Source organism: Antechinus flavipes, chromosome 1 (genome assembly GCF_016432865.1).
Source record: "Antechinus flavipes isolate AdamAnt ecotype Samford, QLD, Australia chromosome 1, AdamAnt_v2, whole genome shotgun sequence".
In the NCBI taxonomy this organism is placed as follows: domain Eukaryota; kingdom Metazoa; phylum Chordata; class Mammalia; order Dasyuromorphia; family Dasyuridae; genus Antechinus; species Antechinus flavipes.
The window spans coordinates 320,046,761-320,072,031 of NC_067398.1; the positions used below are offsets into that span (position 1 = coordinate 320,046,761).

The following is a 25,271-nucleotide window of genomic DNA, read 5'->3' on the forward strand; positions in this document are numbered from 1 at the left end:
GACTTCTATCGTGTCAAAGTCCTATAGGAAAATGGATTCTTGCATGGCTTCTCAGCAGGCAGAGGGTCCTAGCAAAATGCTTAGCCTTCTGCAAAAAGTGAGTCCAGATACTGCCCTTTTCAAGGAGTCTTGAGACTTCAGGACTCTGGTTCCCAGGTTTAGATGCTAATCAGTTTCCAGCCCAGATCTCCTTGGAATTAACAACACTTCAAAGGGGTGCTTTTTGACCAGGATTTCTAATTGAATCAAAGGCTCTGGCATTCCCAAAAGATAATTTATTTGGGGGGAAATGCCTTCACCAGGAGGGGCTGAGACACCAAAAGGGGTCACAGATCAAAAGGAGATAAATTTTCAGAGTGATAATCTTAAAGAGAACACAGCTTCAATAAAGGGAATATTTTCCCTCCTCCTCCATCCCCTCACAAGCAGTTATCACCCAAATCCATTTGGGGAAAAATGAAGAAGATCTCAACTTCATATAGCTACTTCAAGCTGACAAGGGTCATAGAGATACTGGGGGGTTCAAACCAGGAGGGGAGGTGTGAAATCTGAAGACAGCATCAGAGCATCTGGTTGTGTGTCATGTGTCCCAATCAATCCCAGTCTGCAGCTGGAGGGCAGTTGAAATTCACAGCTTGAATCCTAGAAGAAACAGATTTCAAGAGCAGATTAAAAGTGGGGTGTCATCCAGGGTTATGATGATATTTAGAAATGAGGTCTTTTGCAAAAAAAATGTATCAGGTCCTATCTGTGGGCTGCCTTAAGAATGCTGATAGCCCACTCCACTGCCTACAGAGCTCCCTAGCTGAAAGTAATTAAGGAGTTAATTATGCAAGGAGTTAATTGTTGTCAGGGATATATAATGCTAATCAAAGAAAAGTAGGAGAGAATATGCTAGGAGCAAAAAGTTCTAATTTTTGGAGTGAGAAAAAGTTAAAGACAGGAGAGTGAAAATGAGGGAAAGAAAGATGCAGGTCCATTGCATCCCTCCTTTCTCCAAAGTGCTCCTGAGAAGTATTTTGAAAAAGCTAGGCTGTTTATCTCTCTGCAAGGAGCTTAACAAGTGCCTTGAGGCTTTCAGGAGTGTTAGCAAAAATCAAAAGCTGTTTAGAAACCCCTTTTTTTCCAGACAGCCCTGGGAGCATGCAAAAGCATATTTGGAGTCATTAAAAAGTGTTTACTCTCATTCCCTTCCCCGGTTCAAGCTCTGGTTAGGGCAGCAGTCCCAGGAGGAATTGGTTTAGCCTCTAGTTGCCAGTGAGAGTCACCACAGAATATCCTGCCTTGGTATCCCCATTTTCAGGGAAGCTAATTTTTCCAGGTTGGATGGAATCAGGAAAACAGGGTATGGTGTTCTTCTTCTTTTATATAATATAATGGTTCTCTCTGAGGAGGTTTCTTAGGAAGGTTTTCTGGAGGCAGCCTTAGTTTCAGTTAAAAGTAATAATCACTCCAAATGCAGCCAGGTATTAAAAGTTCAGATCTTTTATTGCTTCCTCCAAAATAGCCCAGTTAGTTTTCTTGGTGGCCTGTCTCTCTGCTTGGTTCCAAGAGCTCCCTCCGAATGTCTCCAAATCCAAAGGTTTATCCTTCAGCCCCCAGCCAGCACAAAGGTGGAAAATGGAATGAATCTGAGTCCACCTCCGAGAGTGGGCTTGTGGGCTTCCTCCCAGAGTGCTCCTCTCCGACTCCTGGCAATGCTCTGAACTGACTCTGACTGAGCCTCTGTCAGCTTCTTATATGTGATCTCCCAAAGGTTGACTTCTCCTCTGAGAGAGAGTGGGATTATGGGATCTGAGAGTGGAATTATGGATTTCTGACTTGTCAATCTCCCAAAAGTGTGAACTCCAATGAGTATTTAAATATATTAGTGAGCTAGAGGATTTGCTAAGTAGCACTAAATTAGATAAGTATTGTCTCTATCAACTCTAATGAGTTAACACTTTGTAAAGATTCCAACATAGGGTGGCAGGATTAAGGATGTGATGCACCCAGAATCAGGTCAGATAGGAGACCCTGATATCTATTAGGTCTCCCACCAAGCCACTGATGTCCTTTGACTTCTAAAATGCTCTGGACCCAATGGGAAGTTAAAACCTCTAATGGCTGTCCCAAAGTTAAAATGTATGGGATAAGCAGGCTTTCTGAATGGGGTCATAACTCTGGCTCCTTTAAGAGAGAGATAAGGGGTCAGGGATGGGCATGGACCTGCTTGTCCAGACTGCTGATAAATTTCTCAAGACCTCTTAACCATGTAATTTAAAAGTTGGTGGATGAAAAATTTTTCTGAAGGATTGAGAAGATAAGATTGAGTCCCCATCTCACCATTAAATAGTACCCCAATAAGGGAAGGGGATAGGAGCATTTAAATGACAGATTACCAAGCCAGCAAGGCATAGGAGAGAGGTCTGAGACAGGTTTTGGGTTCCTCTGTAATTTCCACTCTATGGGTGGAGGGGGGGGGGCGGGGAGGGTAGAGACCAGAATTGCGAGTGAGAGTGAAGGAGAAAGAAATGCAATGTTCTTACTCACTTCCAGGAATAACTAAGGTTCTGCTATTGATGCCATGTTGGAATTGGAGCAAGGGGGAGCTCAACCAAGCCCCAAACTCCTGCAGGAGGGCAGGACATTGGGGAGACAACTCAACCCCCGTAGTTCCTGGGAGTAGCAGCCAAGAGTCGAGATATGCCTCCAAATCTGGCTTTAATTTTGTGACCTCTCTTCTTGGCTAAAGTCTGATTCTTGTCATTAAAGACTCCAGCAGTTGTATGTAACAGCAAAGTGGGAGAAACTTGAGGGCTCAAAGTTGGCTTCTCTATGTTCCTCTGTTTATCTCTCCAGGACAGATCAAGGAGGATGCTGGCCTTGGCCACCTGAAAATGTTGGGTGGGGTCCCTGGAGTAATGACCAGGTTTCTTTTTGGTCTGGGGGGATGGGGGAGATTTGACTTTGAAAGAGGCACTTCCTTTCAGAGTGGCTCAGTGTTTCTGCCCAAGGGCAGAGCATAAAATCAGAATTGTTGGAAAAGCTGAAAGTTCCTTGATTTAGTTCAGGTAAGAGGAAAAGGAATTTAAGAGTACATTGAGATAGAAAGGAAGGCTCCTTTGTCTCTAGAGGGACTGGATCTAGGGAGACTGATTCCCTTCCAGCAAATCTAAACATCTTAAGCTTTCCAGTTTGGCGATTTTTCTCAACCCGAATGTCTCTGCTCAAGCAAGGATTTTTTAGAAGCAGAGGTGTTATGTCTCATTTTTGACAGGAAAAAGCCTCAGTTTTCCCCAAACTCCATAGCACCTGGTCCTTCTCTAGATGTCTCTAGAGATAGTGTTAAAAGGAGGCCTTTAGTCAGAGAAAGCAGGTATTCTCCCTGAGGGAATACTGCTTGAGTCTAGGACTCCGACAACCCAAACCTACTGTGGGTGTTTGGGTGTACACTATAGAATGGGGGGGGGGGGGAGGAGTTGTTTTTTTTTTTTTTTTTTTTTTAACCTTGTCCAGATTCCAGGGTTTCCCTGTAAGGGAACCAAATAATGAAGTTGTATCCCCTCAATTCTCGGTGGTGATGAGGTTAGTGGCAATAAGACAGTTGTTAAAACCCCCCTTTTAGTAGGCCACAGGTTTAAAGTAAAAGAATTCACTAATCCTGAATTATTAATGGCAGAAATGAAAGTTTATTGTTAGATAGAAATCAGTTTGCTGAGAGACTGACTTCTATAGTGGCAAAGTCCTATTGGGGAAATGGATTTTTGCACTGAGAAAAGAATGCCTTCTCAATGGGCAGAGGGTGCTAGCAAATTGCTTGGCCTTCTGCAAAAAGTGAGTCTAGATACTGCCCTTTTTAAGGAATTTTGAGACTTCAGGACTCAGATTCCCAGGTTTAGATGCTTATCAGTTTCCAGCCCATATCTCCTATGGAATTAACAACACTTCAAAGAAGTGCTTTTTGACCAGGATTTCTTTTTTTTTTTTTTTAATTTTTATATATTTATTATTTTCTCCAGTTACATTATTTTCATTTTAAAACTTAAGTATTTTATGGAAAATCAACTAATTCAACATTTCTTTTTTTTAAGAAACATAAACAATTTGTTTATATTAAGTTCCTTGAAATTGCTCTTTTATATTGGCTCTTATATCTTAAATTTTCTATTGCATTTAGGTTTGGTAATATGCAAGTTCATTGAATGTCCATTTTTTCCTCATACAATATTATGGATAATTTTGCTGGATATGTTATTTTTGGCTGCAGGCCAAGTTCTTATTTTTTATAGCTTTTTATTTACAAGATTTATGCATGATAATTTTTCAGTATTGACCCTTGCAAAACCTTCTATTCCAACTTTTTTCCCTCTTTCCCCCCAACCCTTGTCCCAGATGGCATGTAGACCCATACATGTTAAATATATTAAAGTATATGTTAAATACAATATATCTTTATATATCTGTAATGGGCTGAGGCTTGAGTTGATGCACTGAGGTCCCAAGCACATGAGGCTAAATAGTAATTGGACCATACTCTATTAATATATAAGCTTGGAGAAAGAATGGCCCCCACCCACTCTTTGTGCAAGTCCTGATGTGTTGTATAGGAAATGATGATTTTGGTGGGTGGAGGCAGGGGAATGGAAAAGGAAGGGGAGGAGAGACTTTTGGGATTGCCATTGCCAAGGTTGGCTCAGCTCGCGTCTCTCTCTGTTAGCTGGCTTCCTGTCGCAACTGCCTATATTTGCTATCGCAATCTTTCTTGCCTATATTTGCTATCGCAATCTTTATTCACCTCTTCACTTCAATAAATATTGAAGATTTTCCCCTTAACCTGAATTCCTGACTCCGGCTGATTTTAAATATGCGGTCATTACATATATCCATACAGTTATTTTGCTACACAAGAAAAATAGCACTTAGACATAAGATAAAAATAACCTGAGAAGGAAATCAAAAATACAAGTGGATAAAAACAGAGGGAGTAGAAATATTATGTTGTGGTTCATACTCATTTCCCATAATTCTTTCGCTGGGTGTAGCTGGTTCTCTTCATTATTGAACAAAGTGAACTGATTTGATTCATCTCATTATTGAAGACAGCCATGACCATCAGAATTGATCATCATATAGTATTGCTCTTGAAGTATATAATGACCTCCTGGTCCTGCTCATATCACTCAGCATCAGTTCATGTAAGTCTCTTTCTGAAATCATCCTGCTGGTCATTTCTTACAGAACAATAATATTCCATAACATTCAGACATCATAATTTATTCAGCCATTCTCCAATTGATGGGTATCCACTCAGTTTCTAGTTTCTGGCCACTATAAAGAGGGCTGCCACAAACATTTTTGCACATACAGGTTCCTTTTCCTTCTTTAAGATCTCTTTGGGATATAAACCCCGAAGTAACACTGCTGGATCAAAAGATATGTACAATTTGAAAACTTTTTGAGAATAGTTCCAAATTGCTCCCCAGAATGGTTGGATTCATTCACAATTCCATCAACAATACATCAGTGTCTCAGTTTTCCCCATATCCCCTCCAGCATTCAACATTATCTGATAGATGTGTAGTGGTATCACAGAGTTATCTTAATTTGCATTTTTCTGATTAATAATAATTTGGAGCATCTTTTCATATGGCTAGAAATAGTTTCAATTTTTTCATCTGAAAATTGTCTGTTCCTATCCTTTGACCATTTATCAAACTGGAGAATGGCTTCATTTCTTGGAAATTAGAGTCAATTCTCTATATATTTTGGAAATGAAGCCTTTATCAGAACCTTTGACTGTAAAAAAATATTTTCCCAGTTTATTGCTTCCCTTCTAATCTTGTTTGCATTGGTTTTGTATGTACAAAAGCTTTTTAATTTAATATAATCAAAGTTTTCTATTTTGTGATCAATAATGATGTCTAGTTCTTCTTTGGTCACAAATTTCTTCCTCCTCCGCAGTTGACCAGGAATTCTAATCGAATCAAAAGCTCTGGCATCCCTGAAAGATAACTTATCTGGGAGGATATGCCTTTCACCAGGAGGACCTGAGACTCCAAAAGGGATCACAGATCAAAAGGAAATACAGTTTCAGAGTGATAATTTTAAAGGGAGCACAGTTTCAGAGTGATAATCGTAAAGGGAACACAGCTTCAGTAAAAGGAACAGTTTTCCTCCCCCTTCACAAAAATATATGTATATAACTTTAAAGTGCATTAATATCCATCTTTTGAAGGTAGGAGCATGATTTACAAATTATCCTATCTTTTATTCTGTGAATTATTATATGGAGTTGTTCTTTGTGGTACCAAAATTGAAGGTGTCACATAACAATTTTGTCTTCTTCCTCCTTCCTCCTATTTATTATCTCAAACTCATCTCCTATCTTTTTTGCTTTTATTAACTTTTTTCCTGATTCCTTATCATTATTTTCTTTTTAAAAGTAAGTTAAATTAAGTATCTTTTTATATCAGTCATTTAGAGTAGATTTTTCACACCCCAAAGTAAACCATTACAGAATTATGCATGTTCAATACTTTAACATTTGTTAGATTTGCTTATTAGTTAAGAAAAAAACTAACCATCACAGTGTTGGCAACTTTGTTAACAACTGATACTTAATATCCCTAATCTTGTCAATTAAAGAAAAGAGGTACAAGACTTAGTATGACTATTAAATCCCTTTGTTTTTAGGAATCTTGTTTACATTATGGTAACCAGGATTAATTGTTTCTCTTTCTGCTTGTTTCAATTTATCACAGCTCATATAAGTATTCCCATTTTTTTTGGGGGGGGGGGAGTCTACTTATTGAGCTTTTCTTATAATGAAATAATAGTACCCTACATCTATAGATCAAAAATTTAGTTCTTCCATATCTTAAAGGACTAGCTTCAATTTTATTTCCAATTTATTTCCTAGTCACTGCTTTCTCAATGCCACCTTTACAAAGTTAGTTTTGAAATAAATACAAATAATTAGCTGCTTTTTCACTTCCTACATCAGTTTGGAAATAAGCAGATTTTGTTTGTTTGTTTGTTTGTTTGTTTGTTTTACTTCCCATAGTATGTAAGATACAATTAGATTGTTGTTTATTTGCTGTTGTTATTTATTTGTCACAGTTTTGTCTCACTGTTCATGATCTTACTTGATATTTTCTTGACAAGGATAGTGGAATGGTTTACCATTCCCTTCTCCAATGGATTCAAATAGATTGATCAATTTTCTTAGCAATTAGAAGTGATTTGTCTAGGATCACACAATTAGAAAGTATCTTAAGTTGCATTTTAGTTCTATTCTTCCTGACTCCAGGCCTAGTGCTCTATCTGCTAGCCATTATCTCCTTCACTTAATTATTCAGTATTTAAAGTTGTGTTTATCTTATTAAGAAGTTAATTCACATTAAGTTTATATGTTTAAAAATATTTCCCATATATATTTTGTTATTTTGAGATGGTGTAGCATTGTTTCAATATACTAAGAGCCCATATTTTCTTAAAGTAGTCATTTCATTATTTTAAGCTTTGCTGTTTAAGGATTTTAGGGTTGATAATGATAAAAAAAAATACATTTAGTGGACACTGAAATATTATATACAGGCTAAGATAGTATTAGAAAAATAACTAGTCCAGGGACAAACAATCAATTTATATTATAATTAGGATTTGAATCCATGGAGTTATCCAGATTTTCAATATTTTCCCCATAATTTCCCCCCATTGATAAGTAATTTATATTCAAAACCATTCATTCATTCATATCCATTATAATGTAATGTTTGAAACTGGAGCTTGACAAATAAATTTCTTTTTTAAAAAACTTTTTATTTTCAAAACTTATACATAGTTTTCAAAATTCACCCTTGAAAAACATTGTGCTCCAAATTCTTTTCTCCCTTTCTTCCTTTTATCCCCTCCCCTAGTTAAGAAGAAATCCAATATATGTTAAACATGTACAAATCTTCTATACATATTTCCACATTTATCGTGCTGCACCAAAAAAAAATCAGATCAATAAGGGAAAAATGAAAATGAAAACAAAATGCAAGCAAACAATAACAAAGTAAAAATTCTATGTTGTGATCCACATTCAGTCTCCACAGTCCTCTTTTGGGATGCAGACAGCTCTCTCCATCATCTCCAGTGGAACTAATCTGAATCATCTCTATTAAAAAGAGTTATATTCATTAGAATTTATCAACATACAATCTTGCTGTTGTGTACAAGTATCTCTTGGTTCTATTCACTTAGCATCAGCTCATATAAGTCTCTCTGGGCCTTTCTGAAATCATTCTGCTGATTGTTTTTTTACAGAACAATAATATTCTATAACATTCATATATCAAAACTGATTCAGCCATTCTCCACCTTATGAGCATCCACTCAGTTCCTTGTCACTGAAAAAAGTGCTGATACAAACTTTTTTTACATATGTACATCTTTTCCCTCTTGTATTATCTCTTCTGAATAGAGATACAATAGAGACACTGCTGGATCAAAGGGTGTGCACAATTTGATAGTTCTTTAGGCATAGTTCCATATTGCTTTCCAGAATGATTAATAAGTTCGCAACTCCAACAATAAAGTATTAGTGTCTCAGTTTTCCTACATCCCCTGCAAACTTCATCATTATATTTTCCTATCATCTTAGCCAATCTGAGAGGTCTATAGGTACCTCAGAGTTGTCTTAATTTGCATTTTTCTGATCAATAGTGATTTAGAGCATTTTTTCAAATGACTAAAAATGGTTTTAATTTATTCATCTAAAAATTATCTGTTCTTATTCTTTGACCACTTATCAATTGAAGAATGGTGACAAATACATTTCTATGGGGGTTAAATTAAAGGTTCTTTTCTGGTGATGTTCTATGAATTTCATAGAACTGTACTTTTTACCTTGTAGCAAACACTTCCAGCAAGCTTTATTTTTAGTATTTTCTAAACTATGATATATCATTTTTTTGTGTCTTCATATGTTTTCTCAATGTATAGAATACTATCCTTGGAATTATATAGACTTGGCTTTAAGTTTATCTTTTGACACTAGCTGTATGACTCTGAGCAAATCACTTAATATCTATTTGCTTCAGATTTCTCACCTGTAAAATGTGGACTCTGATAGCACCTATTTCCCAGGATTTTTGTAAGAATAAAATGAAACAATGTTTGTAAAACATTTAGTGGACACTAAAGTATTACATACAAGCTAAGATAGTATTAGAAAAATAACTTGTCCAGCGACAAAGAGATAATATGTATTATAAGTAGGATCTGAATCCATGGCTTCCTGATTAGTTTACTTTTTGATGTTTATAATATTCATTCAACTAAATCACAGTATGGTATAATACATAAAAAGGACATTAATAATTAGTTTGATCAAATCAGAAAAAAGTATACATGTGGAAGAGGCATTGCTCCACAAGAAATAATGATCTTATAATTCTGCATCATGGAAAAAATGGCATCTAAGGATACTTGGACCTCTGATGTATTTTGTCTTTAAATTATAAGACATGAAAGAATTGCTTAAAAAACATATAAATGCAATAAAGAATATTTTTAGTTTAAAAGATTCAAATATTTGATATCAATATATTTGGTCAAATTGCCAAAAAAATTTTTTTGCCACATTTCATCAACTCTCATTGGTAAAATTATTTTAATACTTTAAAGTTATTAACAATACTACAAAACTCTAATTCTCCATGGAAAAGATGAAATGTTCACTTTAACCTCACTAGATATATGGAAAATTATCTAAAATATTTTAAAAATTAAATATAGCTTAAATCAGCATCATTTTTCATTCTTATTTGATTAAAAGGCTTAGAATGAAAACATCATAGAGCAAAAAGAATTCAAAAATAATTTAATTTATTGTCCTCATTTTACAAATGTGAAAATTAATGACAATAAAAGAAACATGATTTCTCCAAAACATGCAGGTTAAAAAGAAACAGAGATAGGATTGAACACAGTCCTCTGACACCAAACCCAGATTCTTGATGTTTAACATATTTACTTGCAAAGCTTCAATACCTTATCATGAAAGCCATACCAAACCAAAATTGTACATATACAGAAAAAAACAATTAGCTATTTTGCTTTCATCTATATTATGAAAAGAATACTAATAGAATTGAAGGAGTTTTGGATCTTTTTTTCCCTTTAAAGTGGGGAAGTAATCTAAGTTGAAACATATACATATTTCTCTCTGTGTGTGTGTGTGTGTGTGTGTGTGTGTGTGTATGATTTTGTGTGTTTGTATGGACATTAGTGATAATGGAGACAGGGACAGAAAGGAAAGCAGGCAGACAGACAGACAGAGCTATCCAGATTGGCCCTTGAGGAAAATTTCTTATCCATCTATATTTATGCTACAATTCAAGGGTGAGGGAGAAGGCAAAGTTTCCTGTTTGAATTAAGATCTGACCTAGGACTTTGTTTTATTAAGGTATTTCTATGATATTATTTGTTAAATTATTTATATCGGGATGTGGCACAATGAAATGAGTGAGATTTGAGTATGAATATCTGAATTCAAATAAAGGATTTATTTGTTTATTTTTTCTTTTTCTATCTGAATGACTGTTACTTTTCTTGACCTATATAAAATGAAAACACTGGATTGGTTGATCCCAAGGTCTCTTTCAGCTGTAAATTCATTATCTTTTGATTCCCGTAAAAGATGGTTAAAGTGCATAGAGTGTTGGACTTAAAAAACAGTAACACCTGTATTCAAATTCTGTCTCAAAAATTTATTAATTAACTCTACTTAAATCATTTAATCTTTCTCAGCCTCATCTATCAAATATAGTTGAGTTTCCCCATCTATAAAAAAGGCATAACTTCAATAGAATTTCCTTCTTAATATTGTGGTGAGATCCAAATGAGAAATCATATATAATGTGTTGTGCAAACCTCAAAATACTCTATAAATGCTAATTAATAACTAATAATATAATTGTTTAAAAAAGAGATTATCTTATCCAAACTGTATATCTCCCCTAAGATATGATAAGGTACTTTGTACATGACAGGTGCTTTTTATGTATATTATATTTTATTAGATTGTAAACTCCATAAAGTTTGAGAATTGCTTAATTAATAATTTGTTAATTTGAAGAATTTAGTACAGTGCTATGAACATTAATAAATGTAAATGTTGAACATGTATATGTCTGCATGTGTTAAATTGAATTGTATCAGCAAGTTGTCTTCCTTTTGAAAACTGAATAATAGCTTTAATATTTCTATTTATTGAGGCACAAAATAGATCATATCACATGATTTATGAACTTCTTGGTCAAGCAGATTTTCTTAATAATTTCTATCCCAAACTCCATCCCATTTGCAGAAATGATTTCTTTTACAAGCTAAATTCTGACCCAGATATTCTAAGATAACTCCCACTAACTTCAAAGAGACTTTCACAGGAGTTTTTAAGAATTTGGCTGCCTATTTACTGTTTGTTTCAAAGGAGCCTTTCTACTTTGAACCCCAAACATTTGCCTTCTTAAAATGGGCCATTTGTTAGCTAGTCCTAAGTGTACTGTTGATTGTCTCAGCCTAGATATATTGTAATTTGACACAGAATGTTTTTGAAGTTCTTTTCAGAGAAAATGAAGACTATGTGGGGGAAGGCATAATTCAGAAAGATAGCATAGTTTTCTTTCTTTTTTTTTCTTCCAATGGTCTTTTATTTTTCTCGCCAAAGAAGATGAAACAACACAAGTGTATTTCCAGCATGTTTCTCTAAAAGTTTGGATCTTTTACATAAACTCTAGTCACTAGCTTTTGCTTACAAAACCTACTGCTTTAAAGGAAGCTGGTATAGCAATAGAGCCTGTAAATTTGTTTTCTAGATGAAACATTTTCATGTTTAATCTCCCCATTTCAGATGATCTGTAATATAAAATATTATGATTATGAAAATGAGAGATTATGACAGTTTACTAAGTTTTCCCTTCCTTTTGCTCTCGGCTATTCTGCTCCCTTTACTGTAGCCTCTCTCTCAAATAATCTGGAAGGCTAAAATAAAAATTAGAGGTAAAACATGGCATCAATTAATTGCATGTTATTGTAGACAAAATAATTCCTCTTGACCACCATCTCTCTCTTTAAGAATAGTCTCAAGCCAAGCCTCAGATAAATTGTGGTTTAAATAACTTTGTGTCTATATAATGATACATAAATATTTTGAGAAAGAAACAAGCATGAGAACACTATGAAGTTTTATCATTTTCTAATGGCAAGGATAAATCTTTTATATAGTATGCTTAACCAAAAAGTTGGTACCATAATGAGATTGTATTTCTATTTTTTTTCCTCTAAGGGAATTTTATGGCAAAATGTGGAAGTTCATATGATCTCCTTACATCTTGGTCCTCCTTATCTTGAAGTTCGGAGATTTCTATAAGTATATTTCAGAAAATTCTCTCTCATATTACTCAATGACTAAATAAAGAGTTATTAAGTTCCTACCAGTCCTTGTAACTTCCTCAGCCTATAAGGAGGTTTAAACTCTTATATTTAGATTCACAATCTAATGTTTTTTGCTAACATTGTGCTATAAAGCATAATTTCTATTTCACACTATCACCCTAAAATATATTGAATGAAATTATATTGAAGACTAGTTTATGGATACACAAAGTATCAGATTAGGAAAGGACACTAGAAATCACTTTGTACAACACTCATTTTATAAACAAGAAAGATCAGACCTAAATTGGTGAAAAGACTTCATCAAATTATCACAGCTAGTGAAAAACAGTGGGAGAAGAGACATGGCCCAGTGCAGGTGCTATGCAGGGAAACTCAGGAAAGAGAGATCCTGTGCAGGAATCTAGTGGGAGGCACTTAGCCAAAATACAGCAGCATTGGCTACTCTGTTCTGGTTTAGCAGGCCAGTGGATCAGCAAGCTACTTGTGAGACTTCCAACAAAACTAGAGAAAGGAAATTGTGAGCTCCTGAACCCCAGCAAAACAGACTGAACCCCAACATAAGAGACAAAACTTGATCAAGCCCACCCAGAATCTGAATACCCCAAAACACAAAGTAGAAGATTTTTCAGTGAAAGTCAACTTAGAAGATTAGCAGAAAAGCTCTGTGATATTAGGGTGAGATTCTAGCATGTAGTCTCAGTGCAGGCAGTGGCAATGCACTCCCTCTCCCTCAGCAGTATAACCACAGACTGATATCCAAACCCAACCAGACCTCTGAATCAGCAGCAGTACTGGTGGTTTCCAGACCTCTCAGCTCAGAGCCACCATAGAAGATCTGGAAGGTCAGCAGATAGGTTTTGTGAAATCAGGGTGGGAGCCTAGCCTATAATCTCAGTGCAGGCTGCACCAGTGCAGCCCTGGCCTTAGGTCCAGATCCATACCCTAACTGCCATATAAGTTCCTTTGCTCCCTGAAGTATCATAGTTTAGACACTTCAATCCATTAAAGTGGAAGCTGCTAGGTCTTGGGTAATCCTTATTATGGTTCCTTAATATCTGAATTATTTCTTTCTGGTTGCTTGCAGGATTTTCTCCTCAATCTAATAATTCTGCAATTTAGTTATAATATTCCTAGGGTTTTCATTTGGGTTTCTCTTTCAGGGGGTGATCCATGGACTCTTTCAATGGTAAATAGCCTGTGGTTCTAGGATATCAAGGCATTTTTGCTTGATGATTTTTCTGAAGGATGTTGTCCAGGCTCTTTTTTTTTCATCATTTTTTTCAAGTAGTCCAATTAATTCTTACATTATCTCTCCTGGATCTATTTTCCAGATTAATTATTTTTCCAATGAAATATTTCATTTTTTTTTTCTATTTTCTATTTTTATTTTATTTTTTGGTTTTGCTTCCTTGTATTTTGATTTCTCATAAAGTCATTAGCTGTCATTTGCTCTATTAAAATTTTTAGGAATTATTTTTCTCAGTGAGCTTTAGTACCTCCTTTTGAAATTGGCCAATTTTGCAATTTAAGAAAAAAATATATATATGTGTGTGTGTGTGTGTGTGTGTGTGTATATATATAAATTTTTCCAGAGTTCCAGTCCTCTACACACACACACATACACACACACACACACACACACACACACACACACACACACACACTGAAGCATTTAAGGGCTGGGAGGACTGGGAACATGTCTCTCAGCCACAGACACAGAGCCACTCAGCCATAGACACAGAGGACTGTCTCAGTGACAGACACAGAGGAGGCCCTCAGACACAGACACAGAAGTTTCCCAGCCACAAACACAGAGGATTCTCTCAGCCACAGACAAAGAGAAGACTTGAAACTCCATCTTTGACCATCCTGGTGGCTCTCCTGATTTCTTCACTCCTCCACTAAGACCAAGGACTCAGGCTGGTCTCAAGAAACTAGTCCAGACATTACATGCATACACACACACACACATACATATACACACATATGTAGAAGAAATTATACTCATTAGTGTCTGTCTTTACTTCCTTGCAGGAAGTAAACCCCATGTGAAATCTTATGTTTAAATTTCTCCCTTCTCCTACTGATCCCCTCTCCTACAAATAATACAATATATTTTAAGCATGGTAAAAATATACATTAAATCTAATATATGCATACATATTTATACAATTAACTTGCTGCAGAAGAAAAATCAGATAAAAATGAGAAGGAAAATAAAATGCAAGCAAACAACAACAAAAAGAATGAAAATGCTATATTGTCATCTACACAGTTCCCACAGTCCTCTCTGGATGTAGATGACGTTATTCAACATAAGATCATTGGAACTCACTTGAATGATCTCATTGTTGAAAAGAGCCACATCCATCAAAATTGATCATTGTATAATCTTATTATTGCCATGTATAATGATTTCCTGGTTCTGCTCATTACACTTAGCATCAGTTCATGTAAGTCTCCCTTGGCCTGTCTGAAGTCATCCTGGTGATCATTTCTTCTAGAATAATATAGTTTTGCTGTCTATTTCTTCTTGCAGCGCTTTTAATTTCTTTAGGAATTTGGATGCTATACCTCTTGATGCACATATGTTTAGTATTGATATTATTTCATTATCTATGGTACCTTTTAGTAGGATGTAGTTTTCTTCTTATCTCTTTTAATTAGATTTATTTTTGCTTTTGCTTGATCTGAGATCAGGATTCCTCTCCCTGATTGCTTTACTTTAGTTCAAGCATAATAGATTCTGCTCCACCCTTTTACCTTTTCTCTGAGAGTATCACTCTGGTTAAATGTGTTTCTTGTAAATAACATATTGTAGGATTCTAGTTTTTAATTGATTGTGCTATCTGCTTCTTTTTTATGGGAGAGTTCATCCCATTCACATTCACAGTAATTAAAATTACTAACTCTTTATTTCCTACCATCTTATTTTCCTTGTTATATTTTTCTTTTTCCTTTTTGCTTTTTGCTTCTCCCCTATAATTTGCTTCTGACTACTACCTCCCTCAAACATCCCTCCTTATTTACAATCCCCTCCTCTTTTCTTATAACTTTCCCCTACTAATTTTTTTTTCTCTTTTATTAGCCTTCCCCTTTTCTTTTTCCTTTACCCTCCTTCTTCCCTATAGGATGAGACAAGTTTCTCTGTGAAGCCAAATATGTCTGATATTCTCTCTTTGAACCAAATGTAATGAAAGTAAGATTCACACAATGTTCATCTCCTTCCCTTCTTTCTTCTTTCTCTCAATCATAATAGAGCTTCTTTCCTTCTTCAAAAGATGTAATTTCTCTCAGTTTCCCTCCATTTTCTCCTTTTTCTAGTATAATCCCCTTTCCACCTCTAGTCTATATATGTGTATGTGTAATCACAATAAAATCAAATTATTCCTGTATTAAATATACCCATAACAGAGCTATAATTGTCAAGAGTTCTTTCCTTTTAATGTTTTTATGCTTCTCTTGAGTTCTGTATTTGGAGATCAAATTTTTTGTTAGCTCTGGTCTTTTCATGAGAAATAAATGAAATTCACCTGTGTTGTTGAATGTCTATTTTCTTCACTGAAAGATAATGCTCAATTTTGCTAGATATTTGATACTTGGCTGCAATTCAAGTTCTTCTGCATTTTGGAATATCAGATTTCAGTTCCTATGATTCTTTAAGGTAGAAGTTGCTAAGTCCTGGGTAATCCTCGTTGTGAATCCTTCATATTTGAATTGTTTCTTTCTGGCTGCTTCCAATATTTTCTCCCTCATTTGACAATTCTGAAATTTAGCTACAACTAAAATTTGGCTATTTTACTTTGTGGGTCTATGACATCAAGGCAGTTTTTCTTTATGGTTTTCTGAAAGATGATGTCTATGATCTTTTTTTCATCATGATTTTCAGGAAGTCCAGTAATTCTTAGATTGTCTGTCCTAGATCTATTTTCCAGATCAGTTGTTTTCCAAAGAGGTCTTTTACATTTCTTCTATTTTTTCAGTATTTTGGTTTTCTTTGACTGATTCTTGAAGTCTCATTGAATCATGCATTTCCATTTGTTCAATTCTAACTTTTCAAGAATTATTTTTTTCAGTTAGCTTTTTTTTTCTCTTTTTGCATTTGGCCAATTGAACTTTTATTCTTTTTTTTTTCCTGAGGCAATTGGAGTTGTGACTTGTTCGAGGTCATACAGCTAAAAGGTGTTTAGTGTCTGAAGTTAGATATAAACTCAGGTCCTCCTGCCTTCAGGGCTGGTGCTCTATCCACTGCACCATCTAGCTGCCCCCCTATTGAACTTTTAAATTACATTGATTTTTTTTTCCATTTCACGAATTCTGTTTTTTAACAAATAGTTTTCTTTTTCATATCTATTGTGAAAGGAGTTAGATGCTTTTCCCATTTCATCAAATCTAGTTTGTAAGGAGTTATTTGCCTTTTCCATGTCATCAGATCTATTTTGTAATGAGTTATATTATATGCTTTTCTCATTTCATCAAATCTACTTTTTAAGGAGTTTTCTTCAGATAATTTCTGTTTTTCTCTTTTCCACACCCTCTTATAAAGATCTCATTTCCTTTACCCATTTTTCTTCTTACTCTCCTTTAAGATTCTTTTTTTAATTCTTTCAAGAGAGCTTTGTTAAATGGACACCAACTCACATCACTCTTTAGGGCTTAATCTGGAGCTGATTTGGCTTTAGGATCCTCAGGATTTGAGGTCTGTTTTTCAATTTCTCTATAAAAGGTTTCTATGATTAGAGTTCTTTTTGCTTTTTTTGCTCATTTTTTTAAAAAAGGTTGAGGTCTGCTCTTAAAGCAAAGGGGTGACAACCTCTTTAGTTTGCCCTGGGTTTGGTGTTGCTTTCTGACTTTCTGTGCTGTGTAGGCATGGCCAGGTCTTCTTTCTGGCATTCAGGGGCTCATAATTTGCCTTTTGTATTTACTTTGGATGTCTTCTAGGAAATCTGCTGAATTACTGGTTTGTAACAAGGACAGAGTAGTTTAGGAGCCTCACAGTAGATTCTTCAGTGTTGGGATGCCTCAATACCCTGGCTCACGTCCTAGCTTCTTGTCCGGGATCCCTACACTGCAGTCTGGGCTCAGCAGCCTCTCCCCTTGCCCATTTGAAACAGACCTTTTCTGAAATTCTTCCAAAGTATCTTCTTTTGGAAATTTGTTGTACGCTAAATATTTGTGAGTTCTGTCACCAAAACCAGTTCAGAGGCTTAATTTGCTGTTGATCTGAGAGATGCTCAAAGGAGCTCAGATAGAGATGTGTCTGTTCTCTGCCATCTTTGCTCTGCCATTTGTAGAATTTTTTTTTTTTACACTAAAGCATCCTTGTCTGAAGATGTAGCCTGCTCTCCCCTGTTCCTATAATATGTTTCAGTAATGGCATTTTTTTCCCCAGTTAATTTCTTTTTTTTTTAATGAAAGGTATTAGTGTAAGCATTTCTACTTCTGGGATCAAGGGTATAGTGCCCCACGTTTCCCTTCAGCTCTGCACTTTGCAGCAGTGCCCTGACTGTTCTGCACTCACAAGATGTGAGTTCTTTCTCACCCAGTTCTGTTTTCAGCAACACAGTTGGACCTGGCATTCCCAATCAAATTAGTTTTACTCTTTCTTTCCTGATTCAAATCAGTGTGTGAGATGAAAGTGTCTGTGTTTCCTGCTGAGGTTCTTGTTACACCCATATAGCCCTTAATATCCCCATTTGATTTTTCTATGGAGCTAACCCAAAGATGTTTGGACTTAAAACAGGTTAATCCCAGCTTGGGATCTTTCTTCAGATTGTCTAGTTGTATCAGTTGGACACCTATTCTGCCTTAAGTTTTCTTGGGATTTTTACCAGTCTACATTCTCTCAGAGGCACAAATTTGTTCTATTTGTGGATAAATTTGGGAGAATTTGAAATTTGCTAACATGTTCCTCTATCTTCCCAGAATCCACCTCTAAAGTTGTCCATTTTGCCTTTCATAATGTTCTCTAGATTTTCTTTGGTCATAAATTCCTCCCTTTTCCAAAGATCTGATAGGAAAATTATGCTTTGTTTCTCTAATTTGTTTATAATATCATCCTTTATACCCCAACCACATAGCAATTTTGACCTTATTTTGACATGAAATGTGAAGTTTTTGTGCCCCTAATATATATGGTTAATTTTTGTGTAGGTGCCATGTACTTATGAGAAAAAGGTGCATTAATTTCTGTACCTATTCAATTTTCTCCAAAAATCTGTCATATCTAGGCTTTCTGGGAGTCTATTATCTTCCCTAGTTTCTTTCTTGTTTATTTTGTATTTAGCTTTGTCTGATCTTAAGAGAGTTGAAGTCCTCCACTAATATAGTTTTTCTGTCTTTTTCTTCCTGTAAATGGCTTAAAATCTTCTCTAGGAATTTGGTTGCTCTACATTTAGTATCATATACATATGCATTTAATATCATTACTACATTGTTTATGGTATTCTTAATGAAGATGTACTTTCCCTCTTTATCTCTTTTAATTAGATCTACTTTTACTTTTTTGCTTTATCTGGATCAGATCAGAATTGCTACCCCTTCCAGGAGTTAATATACTAGTTACCTTTGATCAACTAGCAGCATAGGTCTTTTTGCAGACACTGCACAGATTAATTACCCTATAGCAGCATATGAGCAAATTGCTGCTGCTGCTATCAAAGCATGGAGCTTTAGCTTAGGAAGACAAGATAGAGGGGAAGCCTCACAAAAATAGTACAAGGTCCAAATGAACCCTATGCTGATTTCATGGGACATCTGCAGACATCTGTCATATGAAACAACTTGCTAGAGAAAATGCTAATGAGATTTGTAGAAGAATTATACTAAGACTATACAAAGATGCTTGTTTAGATGAAATCATAAAACACTGTGCCACACTGGGCACAAATACATTTTATACCCAGGCTATGATGCAGACTTCTCAAGATCCAAACATGGACAAACATTTGGCAAGAAACTTCCAGAGACAGTCATCAATGTTTTCAATATGGTAAAGTAGGGCATTTGAAAGCTCAATGTTGGCATGGGACAGAGTGAGAAAACAGGGTGAGAGAACAAGACCCAAAACCCCATATCCAAAATGCAACAGAGGCTTCCATTGAATATCAGAATGTAGACTTAGGGAATTGGGAAGTGGGGCCCAGCTCCAGGGCCCCAGGCAAAAAAACACTTGAAGAATGATGGCAGCTGATGTCACACCCAAAGAGTCTTAAAAAGTTCAGTAGTCAGACATGATCAATCAGCCAAGAAGCTGCCTAATGGGAGAAAGGGATTACAATTGGGGAGAATAGATTTGTATGCAGCTGGGACTACTGAGATAATCTTTGGAGAGGTGAAATCTGTCCCTGTCTAGCCTATGAATCCTTTGCCTCCAGGCACAGTGGTATTGACCATTTCACCTCCTGAGAGTGCTTAAAAAACAATGTCCATCCATACACTGATGTGGGAAACTGGGAAATGTGTAGCTAATATCCCAGTCACTAATACAGGTAGACAATGTATGACTTATCACCCACGAGAAGTAGTAGCATCAGGTTTACTGATGCAGACTCCTAATAGGCAATTTAGTGATATTTGCTCAGATTTCGACTCCCAACAACAGAATCCAGGAATATTCTATATTGCAGCTGTTACTCCTACTGAAAGGGACTCTAAAATCAAAATACCAAAAAATATAGTGGCCAAATTCCAAAACTACCAGACAAAGGAAAAAAATCAATTTGAATATAGAGGAGCCACAATAAGCATTACTCAGGATCTAGCAGCATCCACATTAAAGGATCAAAGGGCCTGGAATATGATATTCCATCACTCTCTGTGTCCACCATTGAAAGAGCATGGCAGTTATGGCAATTGACTCATGAACATCAAAAAATTGTTGACAAGATTGTTGCAGGACTTTAAAACTAGCAGGAATCATTGGATTCCCTAATACATGATGAGACTACTGCAGAACTTCAAAACTTGCCATAATCATTGAATTCCCTGACACTTGAAGTAATGATAGATTGGTTTTGGACTATCTCCTGGCTGATGAAAGTGTGATTATTATTTAAATACCTTCCTTCTAGGATTTATGGACATGTATATTCATATTGTTTGTTATATACTCATGTTGATTCATATTGTTTGTTACATCAATTTAGCCTGTGTTCTATTACTATGTACTTATGCAATACCTCCCAAGTTGATGGATTTATGTATACCTATTTCAAGTAAGACCCTTCAGCCCAGAGGAAACTTGCTAACAATATCTGGTTTAGAGTTCTCACCTTCCTGAGAAGTCAGGATGGGCACGATCACCTCTTTTTTGGTGTTTTCACCTCTCTTTCTGAGAAGTCAGGGAAGGTATGACCACCTGTGTTCTAAAACAAAAGAAAGCAGGAGATGTAGAAGATTGAATTTTGGAGAAATGTACTTAAAAGAAGTATATTTGAAACAATGTGTTAACTCAGTGGAATTGATGAGATAATATTTCTCTGGTTCATATATATCTAATTTGATATAATGATATAATCACTCTAGATTGGCTTATACTTGGTATACTGTAATGATGTGATTGTAATAGAGTATTTAAGGAGAACTGGGGACAAAGTCAGATGGAGAGGGAGACTGGTTGAGACTGACAGACTGGGTCAGACTGAGACTGGCTCAGATTATGACACATACAGACTGTGTAAGAGCCAGTGAAGGTTTTGGACTCTAATCTTATCCATCCTCATGGTGACTATCCTGCTGAGACCAAGGCCCTTCTGGAGGACCTCCAAAAAGCTAGCCCAGGCATTACACTTAATTTCATTGAATTTGGCTCAAAAAAGAATATCATGCATATTTAGTTTAATATAGAAATTTATCTCAATATATAGGGAAGTAGGAGGATAAAGGGGAAATAAAAGTGGGAGACTAAAAGAAGAAAGAGCAGAAATAGAAGGGGAAAAGAATAAGGAATGGGGGAGGGACTGAAAAGGGGGAGAACAGATTGAGGGATCTGGTGGTCAGAAGCAAAACACTTTTTTGGGGGGGAAAAGGAAAAGGGGAAAGGGAAAAAGAAAAGTATAAACTTTGGGGAAAATACAGAGTTAGAGATTTTAACTGTGAATGTGAATGGGATAAACTTTCCCATAAACCCAAAGTATATAGCAGATTGAATTAAAAAGCAGAATCCTGCAATATGCTGTTTACAAGAAACACGTTTGAAGTAGATATACCCAGAGTAAAGGTAAAAGACTGAAGCAGAATCTATTATGCTTCAGCTGAAGTTTAAAAAAGCAAAGATAGCAATCCTGATCTCAGATCAAACAAAAGCAAAAATAGATGTAATTAAAAGAGATAAGGAAAGAAATTACATTTTGCTAAAGTCTACCATAAATATCAAAGTACTATCAATACTAAACATATATGCACCAAATGGTATAGCATTCAAATTCTTAAAGAAGTTAAGAGAATTGCAAGAGGAAATAGATAGTAAAATTATGCTAGTGGGGAATCTCAGCTCCCTCTATCAGAACTAGATAAACCAAACCACAAAATAAACAAGAAAGCAATTAAGGAGGTAAAGTGAATTTTAGAAAAATTAGGTATCATAAACCTTTGGAGAAAGTTGAATGGGAACAGAAAAATGTATACTTTTTTTCTAGTTGTTATATGGAACATTTGCAAAAATTGACCTGTATCAGTACATGAAAATCTCATAATCATACCAGAAAGGCAGAAAGAACAAATGCATCTATTTTAGTTCATGATTCAATAAAAATTTTTTTTTTTTTTTTTAGGCAATTGGGGTTAAGTGACTTGCCCAGGGTCACACAGCTAGACAGTGTCTGAGACCACATTTGAACTCAGGTCCTCCTGATTTCAGGGCTGGTGCTCTATCCACTGCGCCACCTAGCTGCCCCGATTCAATAAAAATTAAATTGATAATGGGCCAGGGGAAATAGACCAAAATTTAATTGCAAATTAAATAATCTAATCTTAAAGAAAAAGTGGGTTAAACAACAAATCATAGAAACAATTGATAATTTCATCAAAGAGAATGACAATAATGATACAAGACCCCAAAAGTGATGAGCTGCAGCCACAGCAATTTTTATGAGAAATTTTATATCTCTTGAGGATTACATAAAAAAAAAGAGAGAGAAAGAGAAGATCAATGAATTGACCATACAATTAAAAAAAAAAGAAACTAGAAACAGAACAAATTAATTTATGACCAAAGAAGAACTAAAAAACATTATAAAATGCAAAATGGATAGTTTTGATTGTATTAAATTTAAAAGGGTTTGTACAACAAAAACAATGCAGCCAAGATTAGAAGGGAAGCAGAAAACTAGTGGGAATGTTAACTCAAACTGTTCTGATAAAGGCTTTATTTCTAAAAATAGAGAATTGACTCAAATTTAAAAGAATAGAAGCCATTCTCCAACTGATAAATAGTCAAAGGATATGAACAATTATCAGACAAAGAAATTAAAGCCACTTTTAGCCTTATGAAAAAATGCTCCAAATTATTATTGATTAAAGAAATGCAAATTAAGACAACTTTGAGACACTACTTCAGAGGTACCATCTCAGATTGGCTACGATGACAAGAAAAGATAATGATGAATGTTGGAGGGGATGTGGGAAAACTGGGACACTAATGTTGGTGGAGTTGTGAACTGATCCAATTATTCTGGAGAGCAATTTGAAACTATGCCCAAAGGACTATAAAACTGTGCATACCCTTTGATCCATCAGTGTCTCTATTGGGTCTGTATTGCAAAGAGATTACAAAAAGAGAAAAGGACTCACATTTACAAAACTTTTTACAGCAGTCCTTTTTGTTGTTGCAAGGAACTAGAAACTGAGTAAATGTCCATCATTTGGGGAATGGCTAAATAAGTTAAGGTATATGAATGTAATGGAATATTATTATTCTATAAGAAATGATCAGCAGGATGATTTTGGAAAGGCCTAGAGAAAATTGCATGAATGGATGCTAAATGAAGTAAGTAGAACCAAAAGAACATTGTACATAGTGACAAGATTATGTGATGATGAAATGTGATGTACTTGGTTCTTTTCAATAATGAAGTGATTCAGGACAATTCCAATAAAATTCTGATAGAGAGAGCCATCTGAATCTAGAGAATGGGTTATGGGGACTCAACGTGGATCATAACATAGTATTGTCATCTTTGTTGTTATTGTTGTTTGCTTGCTTGTTTTTTCCTCTCATTTTTTTCTTTTTTGATCTGATTTTTCTTGTCCAGCATTATAAATGTGGAAATATGTTTAGAAGAATTACACATGTTTACCTTTTTTGAATTACTTGCTGTCTAGAGAAGGGAAGATGGAGGGAGGGAAGGAGGGAGAAAGAAATGGAGCACAAGGTTTTTGCAAGAGTGAATTTTGAAAACTATCTTTGTATTGTTTGAAAAACAAAAAGTTAACACACAAAAAAAATAAAAATAGAGCTAGAATTGGAACCCTAGTCTTATAACTCTAAGTTCAATGCTTTTTGTATTTTACCACAAAGTCAGAGTGGAAATGAAACAAAGTGTATAGGAATTTCAGGCTGGAGGTCTTCTCTGAATCCTGTCTCTGGTACTTACAAGCTCTATGACTTTTTAGTAAGTCATTTCCTTTATAAGCTTGACTTTTCTCATTTATGAAAAATGTATCTTGGTTTTACTTCACTTCACATCAGTTCATGTAAGACTCTCTAGGTCTTTCTGAAATCTGTCTCGTCTACTGATTTAGTGATGCTGATATTTCTTAAAGATCAATAATATTTCATTATATTCATGTACCATAATTCCAATTGATGGATATTGACTCAGTTTCCAGTTCCTTGCCACTATATAAAAGGCTGCTATGAACATTTTTGCACATGTAGATCCTTTCCCCATTTTTATGGAAATATTTATTTCTTTAAACATTTTTTCTCTCATATATTAAAGAAGACTTTCAAGACCTCTAGATTTGAAGTGAAGAGAATCTGAATACTATGATCAGATCTTACAGTTATTATTAATGCAGTCTTGAAAAAATTACTGAATTTTTATGAGCCACAGATTTCTCATCTGAAAGATAAGAGACTTTGATGAAACATCTAAAACCCCTTCCAGATATAAATCTGAGGTCTTAAAATCCCACTGTATTATCCATTCTTTTTTAGCATAAACTTTTTCTCATTATCTAAAGATCATATTTCTAAAGTCTTTAGGAATATTACAGATCTTTTAGGTCAACTCCTTGATTTCACTAAAGGGGAAACTGAGATCTATTGAGGATAAATGAACTAACTATCTAAGATGACACATGTAGGAAGTATCAAAAATAGGATTTGAGCTCAGATCTAATGGTACCAATTTTGCTCTCTGTATACAGCATCTTTTTACTGTACCACACTGTCTAGATTTTGGTTTTGTATTCATTTTCTTTTTCTAACCAATTTGAAAGTTACTTGAAGAAAGGAATCATATTTATAGTTTTATATTCCTTACCTAACATGGAGTTGGTCATATGGGAATTGTTTTAAAAATATACATCAGCTGGCTGACTGATTGATGAGAAGATGTCTTCTTTTCTACTATAGGATAAGGAGAGTAATTATCAAAGTTCCCTTTCACAATCTATTTATAACTTTAAAAAAATCCTTCTCATCAAATAGGCAACACCGGAATCTTCAACCTAAACAGAGACTTTCAAAAAAAATTGTCACTTAGTTCAGAAATTATCTTAGCAACTTTTATAATTTTGATGAGTTTTCTCCCTATGAAGAAAAACAGAAAATTATACAGTAAAAACAAAAATAAAATTAAATGAAAAGGATGAATATGGTCTCAAGTCCAAAGATC

General features: G+C 35.2%; 1 long non-coding RNA gene across 1 annotated transcript in view; it reads right to left on the reverse strand.

Moving 5' to 3' along the window:
• Positions 1–219: 219 nt before the first annotated feature.
• The window catches only part of LOC127556069 (uncharacterized), a 37,588-nt gene continuing 12,536 nt past the window's right edge, over positions 220–25,271 (reverse strand). Inside the window, exons 3-4 of the long non-coding RNA XR_007952351.1 lie at positions 20,703–20,795; positions 220–642 (exon numbers count right to left, since the gene is read on the reverse strand). This is a non-coding gene — a long non-coding RNA (uncharacterized LOC127556069). The remainder of the gene's footprint in view (positions 643–20,702; positions 20,796–25,271) is intronic.